Here is a 17285-nt window from a genome sequence, read left to right on the forward strand (position 1 = left end):
TATATCTGTGAGTTGTGGGTTAAGTGATGTGAGACACTATATGGAGAGGAGAGACATATTTTATTGTGGGCCGAGTGTTGTGAGAATTTATATAATTTATGTTCTTTTTCTGCTCATATTTGATCATAAGAACAGTTTCAGCTTCTATATGTGGCTGTTTTTGGTTCATGTTTACCGTTCCATGTACAGGGGGGGTTTCTGTGACATTAAGCTGTGCAAATCTGGAAGATGCAGTTTTGTTTCCAAAATGTTTTACTGGTGGTGGAGAGGTGGCAGCATTCTGCGCCCTTCTTGGTGGCTTCGTGCTGATTGGAATTCCTTCTCGGCGATGGCAGCTAAATGCGCCTTGTCTAGAGTCCTCAAAAAGTCTAAGAATTGGTCTGCTTATGGCTGTATAAAATGTTGTGTCCTCTTGGTGTGTTGTTTTTGGTTGTAAATTGTACATTTCCTGGGTGTTTGTAGTCCATTTAGTTAGTGTTTGGGCCCCATATTGGGCTGTTTTTATTTTATTTTTTATGTTCTTTGGACTTGCTCGTTGCCTTTCATGGTGGCCTTGTACAGGCCCCCTGTTTATCATGGACATGGCGCCTGAACAAGTTTTCTACGGTCTGTTTGTTTGTTTAATCTGTTCGATTGGGTTCTTGTGAGGTGTGTCTTTGGCCCGTCAAGTGGCTGTTTGTTGTAGCTTGGTTGCTGCTCCTTTTGGTGTTTTTGTTGTAGTAGTGGTAGGGCCTGGGGTATGCCCCCTTGTAATCGTGTAATTTTTTTTGTTTTATTTATTTCTTATTCACCCAAAAAAAAAAAGAAAAGAGGGGCCCAAGCTAATTAGTTCCTAGAACAAAAGAGAGAAGGACGGAGAAGCACAGAGAAGGTTAGAGAGAAACTTTTTTCTTGAGAGATAGAAGAGATAATTAGAGAAAAGAAAGAGAAATGGGGAAAAAAATCATAGGGAATTCACATTCGTCCTTTTGGGCTTGAGAATTGAACAGTTGGGGAATTTGGAAAACCTTAAATGCGGTGCTTATGTTTAACTAATATCGTTAAGTGGCAATTACTCAGTAAATCCTCTTTCTTAGAGGCTAAGCAAGATTTGTTGGAGTTAAACTTGGCCACTTAAGCTAATGGAACGGTTAGTGTCCCGAGCGAATTAGTTTCCTAGAACAAAAGATAGAAGGATGGAGAAGCACAGAGAAAGTTGGAGAGAAAACTATCTTCTTGAGAGCTAGACGAGAAAGTTAATAGAAAAGAAAGAGAAATAGGAAGAAAATTAAAGGGAATTCAAATTCATCGTTTTAGACTTGAGAATTAAACGCTTAAGTGATTTCGGAAAACTTAAATGAGGTGTTTAATGTTAAACTAAGATCGTTATGCGAGAATGACTCAGTAAATTCTCTTGCTCAGAGGCTAAGCAAGATTAGTTTAAGTTAAACTTGGCCACTTGAGCAAATGAAACAATTAGGGGCGCAAGCTAATTTGTTCCCGGAACAAAAGAGAGAATGATGGAGAGGCACAGAGAAAGATAGAAACTTTTTATTCACCCAAAAAAAGATAGAAACTTTCTGCTTTGAGAGCCAGAAGAGAAAGTATAAGAGAAAAGAAAGAGGAATTTGAAGAAAGTCGAAGGGAATTCATTCAAATTCATCCTTCTGGGCTTGAGAATTTAACACTTAAATGATTTAAGAAACCATAAATGTGGTGCTTATGTTAAACTGATATCGTTAAGCTACAAATATTAAGTAAATTCTATTGCTCAGTGGCTATGCAAGATTAGGTTGAGTTAAGCGAATGACACATTTACAGGACCCAAGCTAATTAGTTACTAGAACAGAATGGAGAAGCATGGAGAAGCACAGATAAAGTTAGAGAGAAACTTTCTTCTTGAGAGCTAGAAGACAAAGTTAGAGAAAATGAAAGAGAAATACGAAGAAAATTACAGGGAATTCAAATTGATCCTTTTGGACTTGAGAATTGAACACTTGGGTGATTTTGGAAACCTCAGATGGGATGTTTAAATTGAACTAATATCTTTAAGCTACAGTTACCCGGTAAATTCGTTTTCTTAGAAGCTAAGCAAGATTAGTTTGATTTCAACCTGGCCACTTAAGCTAATGAAACAAGCTAATTAGTTCCTAGAACGAAAGAGAGAAGGATGGAGAAGCACAGAGAAAGTTAGGGAGAAACTATCTTCTAGAGAGCTAGACAAGAAAGTTAGAGAAAAGAAAGAGAAATTGGAACAAAATCAAACGGAACTCAAATTCAACCTTTTGGACTTGAGAATTGAACACTTAGGAGATATCGAAAACCTTAAATGAGGTGTTTAAGTTAAACTATTGTTGTTAAGTTACAATTACACAGAATTACCCAGAAAGACTAACGACCAAACCATATCGGCTTAGGTTCTGTTTTCTTTTGGTTCTTGTATAGTGCTTGGTTAGGGCCTGGGGTATGCCCCTTGTCGTGGTGTAAGTTTTTTGTCTTTTATTTTATGACTTATCCACCCAAAAAAAGACCAAACCATATCAATCTGGACAAAATAAATAAAATAAGCCAAAAACTATACTAAATAAACCATACATAATAGGAAGTAACCAAAGTGTGTTCATGTGGCACATGAAAATGTAATGAGGAACATGGACACACCCGATATCTAAGTAGCAAAATGTCGGATGGAAACAGAAAATCACGGACACCCGTGTACATCCCACACGGGTAGGCAAAAATACCAACACACTCTAAAGAAAACAAACATAATGGAAAGTGAATCTTCACACACGAGGCGCATAGAGCAGCCATCAACACAATCACATCCTGCTTCGAGCTTCGAGTCAACCCGAACTGAAGAACAAACCATGTAGCACCGTCCAAGAACTGCTGCTAAACCATGTATCCCAAATAGATTCTACACATTTATAGTAGACCTTGTAATCCAGCAAAGACCAAACAGAATTAAATAATCATAAACAGAGTACTTCGCGAGACTCAGAAACATGAAACATTTAACATCACACATATAATTGCTCACTACACTCAACCCACAAGTATCTATGCTCACATCACTCGGAAAAACAAAGCTCCCTACACCCGCAAAAGAAAAGATACAGAGAATATATAAAAGCTTGTTAGTTCCTCTCAATGTGGTCAATAATGTGGGGGATATGGAGTGTTTATTCCTCACACGAAACTCAACCCTCAGATTGATTGGCATACACTCGACAATCGGCTTTCCAGGACTCCAAGCACCAATATGAATAACAAACATTAGGAAACCCCGCAACGTAGTTTCTAACCTTCACTCAACCCATATTTTATGAACTCTTATTCCTCACATCAACAGCAGCAAGCTTCAGCATAGTATGAGGCAATTTCCTTGAGCTATGATACCATCAGTCATTATGGTTAGTCTTCAAATTGGTAATATGCATTACCCTGAATCTAACCATATCCACAATACGCTTTATAACAACCTCTTCAGGGACCATATCTTTACCAAACACTCTATTATTCCTAGCAACCCATAACTGGTACACAGTACAAGTAAATGCAAGCTTGGTAATAATAGTCCCTAAGGATTTCCCTTTCACAGATTTAGCAATAAGCTGGACCAAATCATCCCAAAGGAGGGATGGCCAATCAACATTGATTTTACCTTTAATACAAGACCACACCCGTTCCGAGGATGGACACTCAAACAAAAGGTGGTTATGGTCTTCATTATGGTACTGACAAAATACACATACAACAGATTGTGTCACACCAAAAAGGTGCAACCTGTCCCCAGTGCTCTGTCTGCTCAGAATCGCCATCCAAACCACAAAACTCACTTTAGGGATATTGTGGGGGCCCCAGTAAGTTCTCTTTGTTAGAGGCTAAGCAAGATTAGTTTGATATTAACTTCGCCACTTGAACAAATGAAACAATTAGGGGGCCCAAGCTAATTAGTTCGTAGAACGAAAGAGAGAATGATGGAGAAGCATAGAGAAAGTTAGAGAGAAACTATCTTCTTGAGAGCTAGACAAGAAAGTTAGAGAAAAAAAAGAGAAATAGGAAGAAAATCAAGCGGAATTCAAATTCAACCTTTTGCACATGAGAATTGAACACTTAGGAGATTTCGAAAACCTTAAATGAGGTGTTCAAGTTAAACTAATGGTTGTTAAGTTACAATATTTGGGTGAATAAATTAGGTTACATTCACTCAGTAAATTCTCTTTGTTAGAGGCTAAGCAAGATTAGTTTGATTTAAACTTCGCCACTTGAACAAATGAAACAATTAGGGGGCCGAGGCTACTTAGTTTCTCGAACAAAAAAGAGAGAAGAATGGAGAAGCGCCGAGAAGTTAGAGAGAAACCTTTTTCTTGAGAGCTAGAAGAGACAGTTAAAGAAAAGAAACAGAAAGAGGAAGAAAATTAATGGGAATTCAAATTCATCCTTTTGGATTTGAGAATTGAACACTTAGGTGGTCTGGTAAAGCTTAAATGACGTGCTTAAGTCAAACTAGTATCGATAATTACTCAGTAAATTCTCTATCTTTGAGGCTAAGCAAGATTAGTTTGACTTAAACTTGGCCACTTAAGCTAATAGAACAATTAGGGTCCCAAGCTGATTAGTTCCTTGAACGAAAGAGAGAAGGATGGAGAAGCACAGAGAAAGTTAGAGGGAGACTTTTATGTTGAGAGCTAGAAGAAGAGAAAGTTAGAGAAAAGAAAGAGAAGTATGAAGAAAATCAACTGGAATTCACATTCATCCTTTTGGAGTTGAGAATTGAACACTTAGGTGATTTCGAAAATCATAAAGAGGTGTTTAAGTTAAACTAATATTGTTCAGCTACAGTTACTCAGTAAATTCTATTTCTCAGAGGCTAAGCAAGATTAGTTTGAGTTAAACTTGCCCACTTAAACTAATGGAACAATTAGGGGCCCAAGCTAATTAGTTCCTAGAACAAAAGAGACAAGGACGGAGAAACACAGAGAAAGTTAGAGAGAAACTTTTTTCTTGAGAGATAGAAGAGATAGTTAGAGAAAAGAAAGAGAAACGGGAAAAAAAATCATAGGGAATTCACATTCGTCCTTTTGGGCTTGAGAATTGAACAGTTGGGGAATTTGGAAAACCTTAAATGCGGTGCTCATGTTTAACTAATATCGTTAAGTGGCAATTACTTAGTAAATCCTCTTTCTAAGATGCTAAGCAAGATTTGTTGGAGTTAAACTTGGCCACTTAAGCTAATGGAACAGTTAGGGTCCCAAGCGAATTAGTTTCCTAGAACAAAAGATAGAAGGATGGAGAAGCACAGAGAAAGTTAGAGAGAAAACTATCTTCTTGAGAGCTAGATGAGAAAGTTAAAAGAAAAGAAAGAGAAATAGGAAGAAAATTAAAGGGAATTCAAATTCATCATTTTAGACTTGAGAATTAAACGCTTAAGTGATTTTGGAAAACTTAAATGAGGTGTTTAATGTTAAACAAAGATCGTTATGCGACAATGACTCAGTAAATTCTCTTGCTCAGAGGCTAAGCAAGATTAGTTTAAGTTAAACTTGGCCACTCGAGCAAATGAAACAATTAGCGGCGCAATCTAATTTGTTCCCGGAACAAAAGAGAGAATGATGGAGAGGCACAGAGAAAGATAGAAACTTTCTGCTTTGAGAGCCAGAAGAGAAAGTATAAGAGAAAAGAAAGAGGAATTGGAAGAAAGTCAAAGGGAATTCATTCAAATTCATCCTTCTGGGCTTGAGAATTTAACACTTAAATGATTTAAGAAACCATAAATGAGGTGCTTATGTTAAACTGATATCGTTAAGCTACAAATATTTAGTAAATTCTATTGCTCAGTGGCTATGCAAGATTAGGTTGAGTTTAAGGGACCCAAGGTAATTAGTTATTAGAACAGAATGGAGAAGCATGGAGAAGCACATATAAAGGTAGAAAGAAACTTTCATCTTGAGAGCTAGAAGACAAAGTTAGAGAAAATGAAAGAGAAATACGTAGAAAATTACAGGGAATTCAAATTGATTCTTTTGGACTTGAGAATTGAATACTTGGGTGATTTTGAAAACCTCAGATGGGATGTTTAAATTGAACTAATATCTTTAAGCTACAGTTACCTCGTAAAGGTTGGGGATTAGGTTGAGAGCTTCTCTCTCTAAATTCTAGAGAGAGAAAGCTCCCTCCGTTGTTACCCAGGGAGTTTTAAGGGCTCCTTATCAGATTTTTGTCTGGTTTGGATGGTGCTGTGTGTTTGTGGCGGAATCTCTTCTTATTTTTATCCAGATTCAGGAGGGTTTGCGGAAGATTTATTGGGTTCTTGTTGTTTCAGTCCGGCCATTTTACATGGCTGGTCTTGGGTTGTTGGTTGTCTCACACCAGGGTTCACCTCCTGGGTTCATGTGTTAAACTTGATTCAGTATGCGTTTGGGCTATCGGTGGGGATGTGTCACCGGCTGTGCTGGGTTTGTTGACTGCTCTAAGCTTCGCTTCTAGTTGTTGCGTGCCCGTAGTTACACTATTGTGGATGCAGGGTTCTCCAGCACCAGTTTGGGTCTGCTCCTCCGGCGCCACTGCTACTATATTGAGTTAGAGGCAGCGTGTTGTTGGAGTCGGCGTGAGTTGCTAGTTTCTGGGTGCTTCGCTGGGTTCTGAAGCATTGTCTGTTTGTTTGTGGTTAAGTGATCTTTGGTTCAGGCCGTATTCTGCCGTTGGTGTCTAAGACCGCGATAGTTACGAGTGTGTTCTGGGTGTGCCGCTGGTCTTCTTTTTCGGCAATGGTGTCGCTCTATTCAAGCGTCGGTGTTCTGGGTTCATCGGTGGTCTGTTTGTTGGTGATCCGTAGTGAAGTTCAATCTTCTTCGGCGCTGTTGCAATGGTTCTCGCCGGAGTATCCATGTTCGCCGGTTATTTGGCTTTCCCGCTGGTTTGGGGTATGTTTATTATATATATATATATATATTATATATTTGTTTTGTTGTTTCGTGTACTGTCAATAATGGTGGTGAGCTAGGACACGTAAGTTGGAGATGGGCACACGCGTGCCTAAGCGCATAGTGGCTGCGGGTAGGTTGTCATGCTTGTATGTCAATCCAGCTGCTTGTGGGAAGTTGTACCTAGTGCATATTTGTTGGCTAGATTTGCTGGTATGGAGGATTTTTATATCTTGAATTATTGTTGAACCCACGTGGGTATGCATGAGCAGATGGGTTTCTTCACCTGGGCCCACATGTAAGTAATTTAATTTGCCATTTTGTGGGCAACGGTTCTATTTTTTTTGGGTGGGACTCAAATGATAAGCGTATATGCAAGTGGGTGGTAAGTGGGCCCACTTTTTGTTCAAACCAACACACGGTTTTGAGTTGGTGTGTTAGTCATACGTGGCCGACGTGGTGATTGTGGGTGATCCGTGGGCTGTTTATTTTTTTGGCCCGCGGCTAATTGGTTCTTTGAAGAAATTGGTGGGGCCCATTTTTGACTTCATGATTATATTGTTAAATGGGTCCACTAAGTTTTCTTTCCACGGTTATGGGCTGATTCTCGGGCCCACAGTTAATTGGCTAAGGGCATTTTGACCGAGGGCTGGTTATGGCCATTCTGGTGAAGGTGGGTCATTTTTGTGAGTACTTTTTTGACACTGTCAAAGTGGGGTGCTTTCACGAGGGATTTTTTGGGCAGTTGGTTTTACTTTCTTTTTAGCCACTTTGCAGCAGATTATGTATAGTCGATTTTCTCATGATGATTGATCGTGTGATCCTCATGTGACTCGATATGAGGTTAGTTTTGAGCGATCTCCGCCAAGAGTGATTGAGGGGTCACTGCTATGGGGAATAGTGGTTCGATGACTAGCCGAGTTAGAGATTGGGAGATGAGCGGGAGGATAGCTACCGGTTCCGGTTGCTTCTTGTCTTCATGTGACCCATCCTAATTGATCGTTTTGCCACGTCTGACATGGAGTGAAGGGCACACTGCCATGGGGTTTGAGGCTCATGATCTACCAAGGAAGGGACTGGGGGATGTGATGATTGATCTCAGGTTATTTTTGGCTATGTATTGGTTTGTTGTTGTGGGGCTACCGTTGTCGCTACGACTCACAAGACTGTTGCTTATGGTTACTGATCGTTACAATAAAAGAGAGAACATTCAGTGCCGAGAGCAGGGGTCAGGGGAAGAAAGCAGAGCTTCTCTCTCTAGAATCTAGAGAGAGAAAGCTCCCCCCGGTGTGAAATGGGTGTTTTTTCCGGTTATCTTCCTCACCCATGAGGCAGGAAGTGTACTGCGTTAGTTACCAGTCCGGGTTTTCTTGGCTGGTCTGTTATCAATAGAGTGAGTTTTGTGAGCTTGTGTTACGGTGCTGTTCCAGTGCATCTTTTGATACAGCCATATATTTTCATATATTGGTTGGAGTGTTTCCTATTCATGTCTGTTCTGTCCAGCTTGGGTTATTCAAGATGGGAAGTTCTGATCATGGTGGGGAGTTGTTATAACCGGTCTTTTCGAAGCCGGAGTTTGTTCTGGTTGGAATCCATTTTTTCTTCAAGATGGAAAGTACTGTTCATGTTGTGAAACTGTTGCAACCGGTCTTCTGTGGCTGGTGTGGGTTCTGGGTATAGTCTATCCATTGCAGCGTTTCGGCACTGTGGTGGTCTGGGTGAAGCCATACATTTGTAGCTCCGGTGTGGAGTTGTAACTGATGTGTATGCGGGAGCCGACAGGTGGTACCAGATGGTTTTCCCGACGATGTGGGGAGCTCCGTCGTCTGGTTTTTGTGAGCTTCACGAGCTTCGCCGGTAGGTGGTCTTGCCTTCTGCCGTGTTGTTGGGTTGACAGAGGTGATGGCGGTCTGCTGCAATTCACAGTCGCCGATTCGGCTGCCATCGTCGGTTGACGAGGTTGTGAGCTGGTTGGAATATTTCGACGTTCCGACTTGCAGTATAGGCTGTTGCCGTCGTCTTTTTTTCTTGGATGGTGGCTGCTTTTCCGAAGCTGGTGTGGGTTTTGGTACACACGGCTTAGTCTTTGGTCGTGTGTGCTGTCTCGTCAAGTTGCAGGTGGTTGTTTGCAGTCTCCGGCAAGTTGTTTAGTTTCCGGCGCTAGTTCTCTGGCATCGTCGTTGCTATAGCTTGATATTCTACAGTGTAATGTTTGGGAAGGATGGTGTTTACACGCAGCAAGAGCGCGTGTTCCAGACCTTGGGTGGTTCACCAACGTTGGGTAGAGTGAGCTGATGTAAAGTTGATGTGTTTTCTGTATTGCTACAGGACCATCATCATGTGAATTGTTTTGGGGGGAAAGTCAAATATTTGTGATAAAGGTTTCAAGTGATGGGGCCCGCCATAACGAGGTAATCGTGGCTTTATATGGGCTAACATTGTGCATATTATTATATATGTTTTGAGCTGCAAAGTGGGGAGAAGGGGCCCACAGAACTTTGTTAAACCATGTTCTCATGGTTATTATACATATAATTGGGCTCCGTTTTACATGGGCTCACTGTGTCTATTTTGTGTTGTTAAAGAATTTTGGGCTATTTTTGTAGAGCACGGAGCCGAAATCTGGAGTGCATGTCGTGGGTTACTGGGGCCCACTTGGATTTATTTTGGAAAATTCCTTTTGTTTAGTCTCTTTGCAGCGGATCTTTTTTTAGTTGATTACTTTATGATGATTGATCGTGTGATCCTCATATGACTCGATATGAGGGTGGTTTTGAGCCATCTCCGCCAAGAGTGATTGGGGAGTCACTGCTTTGGGGAATAATGGTTCGATAACTATCTGAGTTAGAGACTGGGAGATGAGCGGGAGGATAGCTACCGGTTTTCTGGTCGCTTCTTGTCTTCATGTGACCCATCCTAATTGATTGTATTGCCACGCTTGACATGGAGTGAAGGGCACACTGCCGTGGGGTTTGAGGCTTATGATCTACTAAGGAAGGGACTGGGGGATGTGATGATTGCTCTCATGATTTTGTTGGCTATGTATTGATCTGTTGCTGTGGGGCTATTGTTTGTCACTACAACTCCCAAGACCGTTGATTATGGTTGCTGATCGTGCTAGCTTCATGTGACTTTGTTGTGATTTCTCGTGGGGTAGATTTTTTCCTCTATCACGACTTTGGTTAAGTGGCTAGGATGTCACGGTTGTGAGGAGTGGGTTGCTTATTGGATTCCATGCGTTTATCTACAACAGAGACTGGGAGTTTGTGGAGTTGGCTATCATCTTGATTCGGCTTGAGGGTTGTTGCTTTGTGAGTGTGTCGGTTGTATTTTAAGCTTTGTTTTTGTGTTTTGTTTATTGCCCATATATCCACCCCAAGTTTCCATCTATTACCTCTGATAGTAGGGGTTACTTGGGGACAAATAGGATATATGGGCAAAGTGGGGTCTCTTGTTTTTCTGGTGTTGTCTCGCCTCTGCGGGGTTGTTTTATGTTTTAGGGAGTTCAGTGGTTGTTTCTATTGTTTTGTAGTTGTTTTTTTATTGGTTGTAGGGCGTACCTGGGGTATGCCCCTTGTAAACTTGTACATTTTACTGTCTTTATTTTATTACTTACTTACCCAAAAAAAAAAAGGTTACTGATCGTGTTAGCTTCATGTGACTCTGTCGGGATTTCTCATGGGATAATTTTTTTCCTCTGTCATGGCTTTTGTTGAGTGGCTAGGATGTCACGGCTGTGAGGAGTGGGATGCTTACTGGATTCCATGTGTTGATCTACGATAGAGACTGGGGGCGAATGTGGTTGGTTATCATTTTTTGATTTGTCTTGAGGGTGGTTGCTTTGTGAGAATGTTTGTTGTGGTTTTTTAAGCTTCTTGGTGTTTGTTTGTATATTTGCCCATATATCCATCCCAAGTTTCCATCTATTATTTCTGATGGTAGGGGTTACTTGGGGACGAAAGGATATATGGGCAAAGTTGGGCTATTTTGTTTCCTGTTGTTTTTTGTGTTTCTCCTCCTATCTTAAGTGGGTGCAGTGGTAGTTTATGGTCATTTATGTATTCGTTTAATTATTTGTTGTTGGGTGTGCCTGGGGTATGCCCCTTGTAAACTTGTAAATTTCATTGTCTTTATTTTATGACTTACTTACCCAAAAAAAAAAGTTACCTCGTAAATTCGTTTTCTTAGAGGCTAAGCAAGATTAGTTTGATTTAAACCTGGTCACTTAAGCTAATGAAACAATTTGGGCCCCAAGCTAATTAGTTCCTAGAACGAAAGAGAGAAGGATGGAGAAGCACAGGGAAAGTCAGGGAGAAACTATCTTCTTGAGAGCTAGACAAGAAAGTTAGAGAAAAGAAAGAGAAATTGGAAGAAAATCAAACGGAACTCAAATTCAACCTTTTGGACTTGAGAATTGAACACTTAAGAGTTATCGAAAACCTTAAATGAGGTGTTTAAGTTAAATTAATGTTGTTAAATTACAATTACTCAGTAAGTTCTCTCTTTTTTTTGGGTGGATAAGTCGTAAAATAAAAGACAAAAAACTTACACCACGACAAGGGGCATACCCCAAGCCCTAACCAAAGCACTATACAAGAACCAAAGGAAAAACAAAAAGACTAAAGCATTCCAGAATTACCCAGAAAGACTGACGACCAAACCATATCTATCTAGCCAAAATAAATAAAATAAGCCAAAAACTAAACTAAATAAACCATACATAATAGGAAGTAACCAAAGTGTGTTCATGTGTCGCATGAAAATGTAATGAGGAACATGAACACATCCGATATCTAAGTAGCAAAAAGTCGGAAGGAAACAGAAAATTACGGACACCCGTGTACATCCCACACGGGTTGGCAAAAATACCAACACACTCTAAAGAAAACGAACATAATGGAAAGTCAATCTTCACACACGAGGCGCATATAGCAGCCATCAACAAAATCACATCCAACTTCGAGCTTCGAGTCAACCCGATCTGAAGAACAAACCATGCAGCACCGTCCAAGAACTGCTGCTAAACCATGTAACCCAAACAGACTCTACACATTTATAGTAGACCTTGTAATCCAGCAAAGACCAAACAGAATTAAATAATCATCAACAGAGTACTTCGCGAGACTCAGAAACATGAAACATTTAACATCACACATATAATTGCTCACTACACTCAACCCACAAGTATCTATGCTCACATCACTCGGAAAAACATAGCTCCATACACCAGCAAAAGAAAAGATACAAAGAAAAGCTTGTTAGTTCCTCTCAATGTGGCTAGTAATGTGGGGGATATGGAGTGTTTATTCCTCACATGAAACTCAACCCTCAGATTGATTGGCATACACTCGACAATCGGCTTTCCAGGACTCCAAGCACCAATATGAATAACAAACATTAGGAAACCCCACAATGTAGTTTCTAACCTTCACTCAACCCACATTTTATGAACTCTTATTCCTCACATCAGCAGCACCAAGCTTCAGCATAGTATGAGGCAATTTCCATGAGCTAAGATACCATCAGCCATTACCCTGAATCTAACCATATCCACAATACGCTTTATAACAACCTCTTCAGGGACCATATCTTTACTAAACACTCTATTATTCCTAGCAACCCATAACTGGTACACAGTACAAGTAAATGCAAGCTTGGTAATAATAGTCCCTAAGGAATTCCCTTTCACAGATTTAGCAATGAGCTGGATCAAATCATCCCAAAGGAGGGATGGCCAATCAACATTGATTTTACCTTTAATACAAGACCACACACGTTCCGAGAATGGACACTCAAAGAAAAGGTGGTTATGGTCTTCATTATGGTACTGACAAAATACACATACAGTAGATTGTGTCACACCAAAAAGGTGAAACCTGTCCCCGGTGTTCACTCTGGCCAGAATCGCCATCCAAACCACAAAACTCACTTTAGGGATATTGTGGGGGCCCCAGTAAGTTCTCTTTGTTAGAGGCTAAGCAAGATTAGTTTGATATTAACTTCGCCACTTGAACAAATGAAACAATTAGGGGGCTAATTAGTTCCTAGAACGAAAGAGAGAAGGATGGAGAAGCACAGAGAAAGTTAGAGAGAAACTATCTTCTTGAGAGCTAGACAAGAAAGTTAGAGAAAAAAAAAGAGAAATAGGAAGAAAATGAAGCGGAATTCAAATTCAACCTTTTGCACATGAGAATTGAACACTTAGGAGATTTCGAAAACCTTAAATGAGGTGTTCAAGTTAAACTAATGGTTGTTAAGTCACAATATTTGGGTGAATAAATTAAGTTACAATCACTCAGTAAATTCTCTTTGTTAGAGGCTAAGCAAGATTAGTTTGATTTAAACTTTGCCACTTGAACAAATGAAAGAATTAGGGGGCCGAGACTAATTAGTTTCTCGAACAAAAAAGAGAGAAGGATGGAGAAGCGCCGAGAAGTTAGAGAGAAACCTTTTTCTTGAGAGCTAGAAGAGACAGTTAAAGAAAAGAAACAGAAAGAGGAAGAAAATCAATGGGAATTCAAATTCATCCTTTTGGATTTGAGAATTGAACACTTAGGTGATTTGGAAAAGCTTAAATGACGTGCTTAATTCAAACTAGTATCGATAATTTCTCAGTAAATTCTCTATCTTTGAGGCTAAGAAAGATTAGTTATTAGTTAATTAGTTATTAGATATTCACCCAAAAAAAAAAAAAAAAAAAAGAAAGATTAGTTTGACTTAAACTTGGCCACTTAAGCTAATGGAACAATTAGGGTCCCAAGCTGATTAGTTCCTTGAACGAAAGAGAGAAGGATGGAGAAGCACAGATAAAGTTAGAGGGAGACTTTTATGTTAATGATTTAGCCAAACAGATTCAAGGAGGGCCAATAAAGAGCTAGAAGAAGAGAAAGTTAGAGAAAAGAAAGAGAAGTAGTTAGAAAATCAAAGGGAATTCACATTCATCTTTTTTGAGTTCAGAATTGAACACTTAGGTGATTTCGAAAATCGTAAATGAGGTGTTTAAGTTAAACTAATTTCGTTCAGCTACAGTTACTCAGTAAATTCTCTTTCTCAGAGGCTAAGCAAGATTAGTTTGAGTTAAACTTGGCCACTTAAACTAATGGAACAATTAGGGGCCCAAGCTAATTAGTTCCTAGAACAAAAGAGAGAAGGACGGAGAAGCACAGAGAAAGTTAGAGAGAAACTTTTTTCTTGAGAGATAGAAGAGATAGTTAGAGAAAAGAAAGAGAAACGGGAAAAAAAATCATAGGGAATTCACATTCGTCCTTTTGGGCTTGAGAATTGAACAGTTGGGGAATTTGGCAAACCTTAAATGCGGTGCTTATGTTTAACTAATATCGTTAAGTGGCAATTACTCAGTAAATCCTCTTTCTTAGATGGTAAGCAAGATTTGTTGGAGTTAAACTTGGCCACTTAAGCTAATGATACAGTTAGGGTCCCAAGAGAATTAGTTTCCTAGAACAAAAGATAGAAGGATGGAGAAGCACAGAGAAAGTTGGAGAGAAAACTATCTTCTGAGAGAGAGAGAGTGAGCATGAGTAAACTAATGGTGAACTGTTGAGTAAACTAGGGGAAGAAAGTAGAGCCTCTCTCTCTAAAATCTAGAGAGAGAAAGCTCCCCCTGGGCAACAATGGTGAACTGTTGAGCTATTCTTGTGTGAGAGTGAGCATGAGTAAACTATGTGCACTTTCTGTGTGGTTCCCGAAGGTGTTCTTGAGTGTACCATTCTAGTTGGGGCAGTTTGCTCTGGTTGGTTTTGGTTTGTGATTTCTTTTGTTCATTTTATTTGATCAGTGGTGAGGTGATCTGTTTGCTTTTGCTGGGTTGCAGCCAGCTAGGGTGAAGAGAGTTTGGAGAAGTCAACACTTTTACTAGTCCGGCTCAGTGGGTTGGTCTGGTTTGGTGGTGCCTAGTGGTTAACTGACTGTAACTATGGTGGCTAGTTTCCATATAGCTTCGCCGGTGGGCTGTTTACTCCGTTGATGGAGTGGTTCTATTGTTCAAGCAAAGTATGGCTTGCGGTCAAGGAACTCTGTTTCTCCGGCGAGGTTTTCTGGTTTCACAGTGCCGGTGTCGTGGTCGTCGCCGGCTTACGTTCAGATGTGAAGTTGCATGGGTGTTACTCCGATGAGTTCGCGTTTTGTTTGGTTCTCAATCCAGCAAAGGAGTGGTCTCTGTTTGGGCTCTTCTTCTTGTTAAACTAGAGTGAGAAGAATGTTGTATATAGTGTGTAACCTGGGCTGTTGGTCCGTTGTTTTATCTTGTTTATGGAGTGTCTTCATCTGCTGGTGTTATTTCTGGACGGTGGAATTACGCCGGCAAAGCTACAGTTATGAGCTAAGGGCTGGTGTGAGTTTGGGTCTCGCCGTCCATTGGAAATTTGGTTGGTCGGTGCTCCGGTTTTGGGTGCGCCATCGTCGTTGCTATGACTCGCCAAGCGGATGGTTTTTTGGTGACCTTGTTAGGCGTCCTTGTGGCAGGTGGTGGCTGTTCTAGCGCCGGTCAGCCATGTCACTTTGTCCAGGATTTGAGAGGAGCGTGGGTGCACACTCGGCTATAGCGTGTGGGATTGAGTAGTAGCTAGCGTGTGGGATTAGTATCAACCTGTGTCTACAACGTCGTTGCTTGGCACGTGGGTTCCTAGCCCACGGTTTGTAGGCCGGACATGATGTGTGTTGGGAAGGTAAATCTATATCAGCTTTATATATATATATATATATATTTTGGTTGATGTGTGCTGTCCCTGCCAGTTTGGGACTTGGAGACGTCATTGGGGGGCCATGTGTGGGTTCAATTTATATTGTAAATCTATAATGAATTTACAGTGGCCCACGTGTTTGATATTGCCGTTCTTCTATCAGCCTGGCATTTTGATTAAGGGTTTTGTTGACCACGTGTGGGCTCAATTTCCTTTTGTGGCCCACGTGGGGACTTCTTTGGGCCCACGGTACAATTTTTATTTGTCAGTGTGGACTATCCGTGGGTTGGTTTATTGGTGAAGATATTGGGCTTATTCTTGGACTCACTCTTTTGTGTGTTTCATTAGTGGCCCATTTTATCTCAGCAGATTGGGCTATGCAGTATTGGTTTTGATTAAGTGGGTTTTTTGATGTGATCATTTATTCCTGTTTAGCCACATTACAGCGGACTATTCGTAGTTGATTTTTTCATTTTGATTGATCGTGTGATCCTCATGTGACTCGATACGAGGTGAGTTTTGAGCCATCTCCGCCAAGAGTGATTGAGGGGTCACTGCTATGGGGAATCGTGGTTTCGATGACTTGCTGAGTTAGAGACTGGGAGATGAGCGGGAGGATAGCTACCAGTTTATGGTTGCTTCTTGTCTTCATGTGACCCATTCTAATTGATTGTATAGCTACGCCTGACATGGAGTGAAGGGCACACTGCCGTGGGGTTTGAGGCTTGTGATCTACCAAGGAAGGGACTGGGGGATGTGATGTTTGATCTTATGCGATTTTTGACTATGTATTGGGCTGTTGCTATGGGGCTATTGTTTTTTCGCTACAACTCCTAAGACCGTTGATTATGGTTACTACTTGTGCTAGCTTCATGTGACTCTGTCGGGATGTGTCGTGGGATAGATTTTTTCCTCTGTCATGGCTTTGGTCAAGTGGCTAGGATGTCACGGCTGTGAGGAGTGGAAGGCTTACCGGACTCCATGTGCTCATCTTCGGTAGAGACTGGCGGCTTGTGGGGGTGGCTATCCTTTTGGACCGGGCTTGCGGGTTGCAGCTTTGTGTGTTTGTTTGTTTGTTGAAATAGCTTTGTGGTGTTTGTTTGTATCTTTGCCCATATATCCACCCCAAGTTTCCATCTATTATCTCTGATGGTAGGGGTTACTTGGAGACAAAAGGATATATGGGCAAAGTTGGGTTATTTTGTTTTTTCTGTTGTTCTTGTGTTTCTCCCCTATCTTAAGGGGTACTTTAGGAGTTTATGTTGGTTATATCATCTTTTATTTATTTGTTGTTGGGCGTACCTGGGGTATGCCCCTTGTAAACTTGTATATTTCATTGTCTTTATTTTATGACTTACTTACCCAAAAAAAAAAAACTATCATCTTGAGAGCTAGACGAGAAAGTTAAAAGAAAAGAAAGAGAAATAGGAAGAAAATTAGAGGGAAGAGTTTTGACTACAGTTCTTAGCAGGGGAAGAAAGCAGAGCCTCTCTCTCTACAATCTAGAGAGAGAAAGCTCCCCCCATGGGTTTCCCAAGGTATCTGGTGCTTTCCCGGCCAGTTTGTTAGCTCGTCCACCCTTTTTGTGTGTGAGTGAAAAATGTTCCAACTGGTTTTCTTGTTGGTCGATGTTTTGGGCTATGGTGCTTCGGTGCTGTTTGATTCCATGTGGAACAAG

Source organism: Camellia sinensis, chromosome 1, assembly GCF_055761805.1.
Source record: "Camellia sinensis isolate YWXY chromosome 1, ASM5576180v1, whole genome shotgun sequence".
In the NCBI taxonomy this organism is placed as follows: Eukaryota; Viridiplantae; Streptophyta; class Magnoliopsida; order Ericales; family Theaceae; genus Camellia; species Camellia sinensis.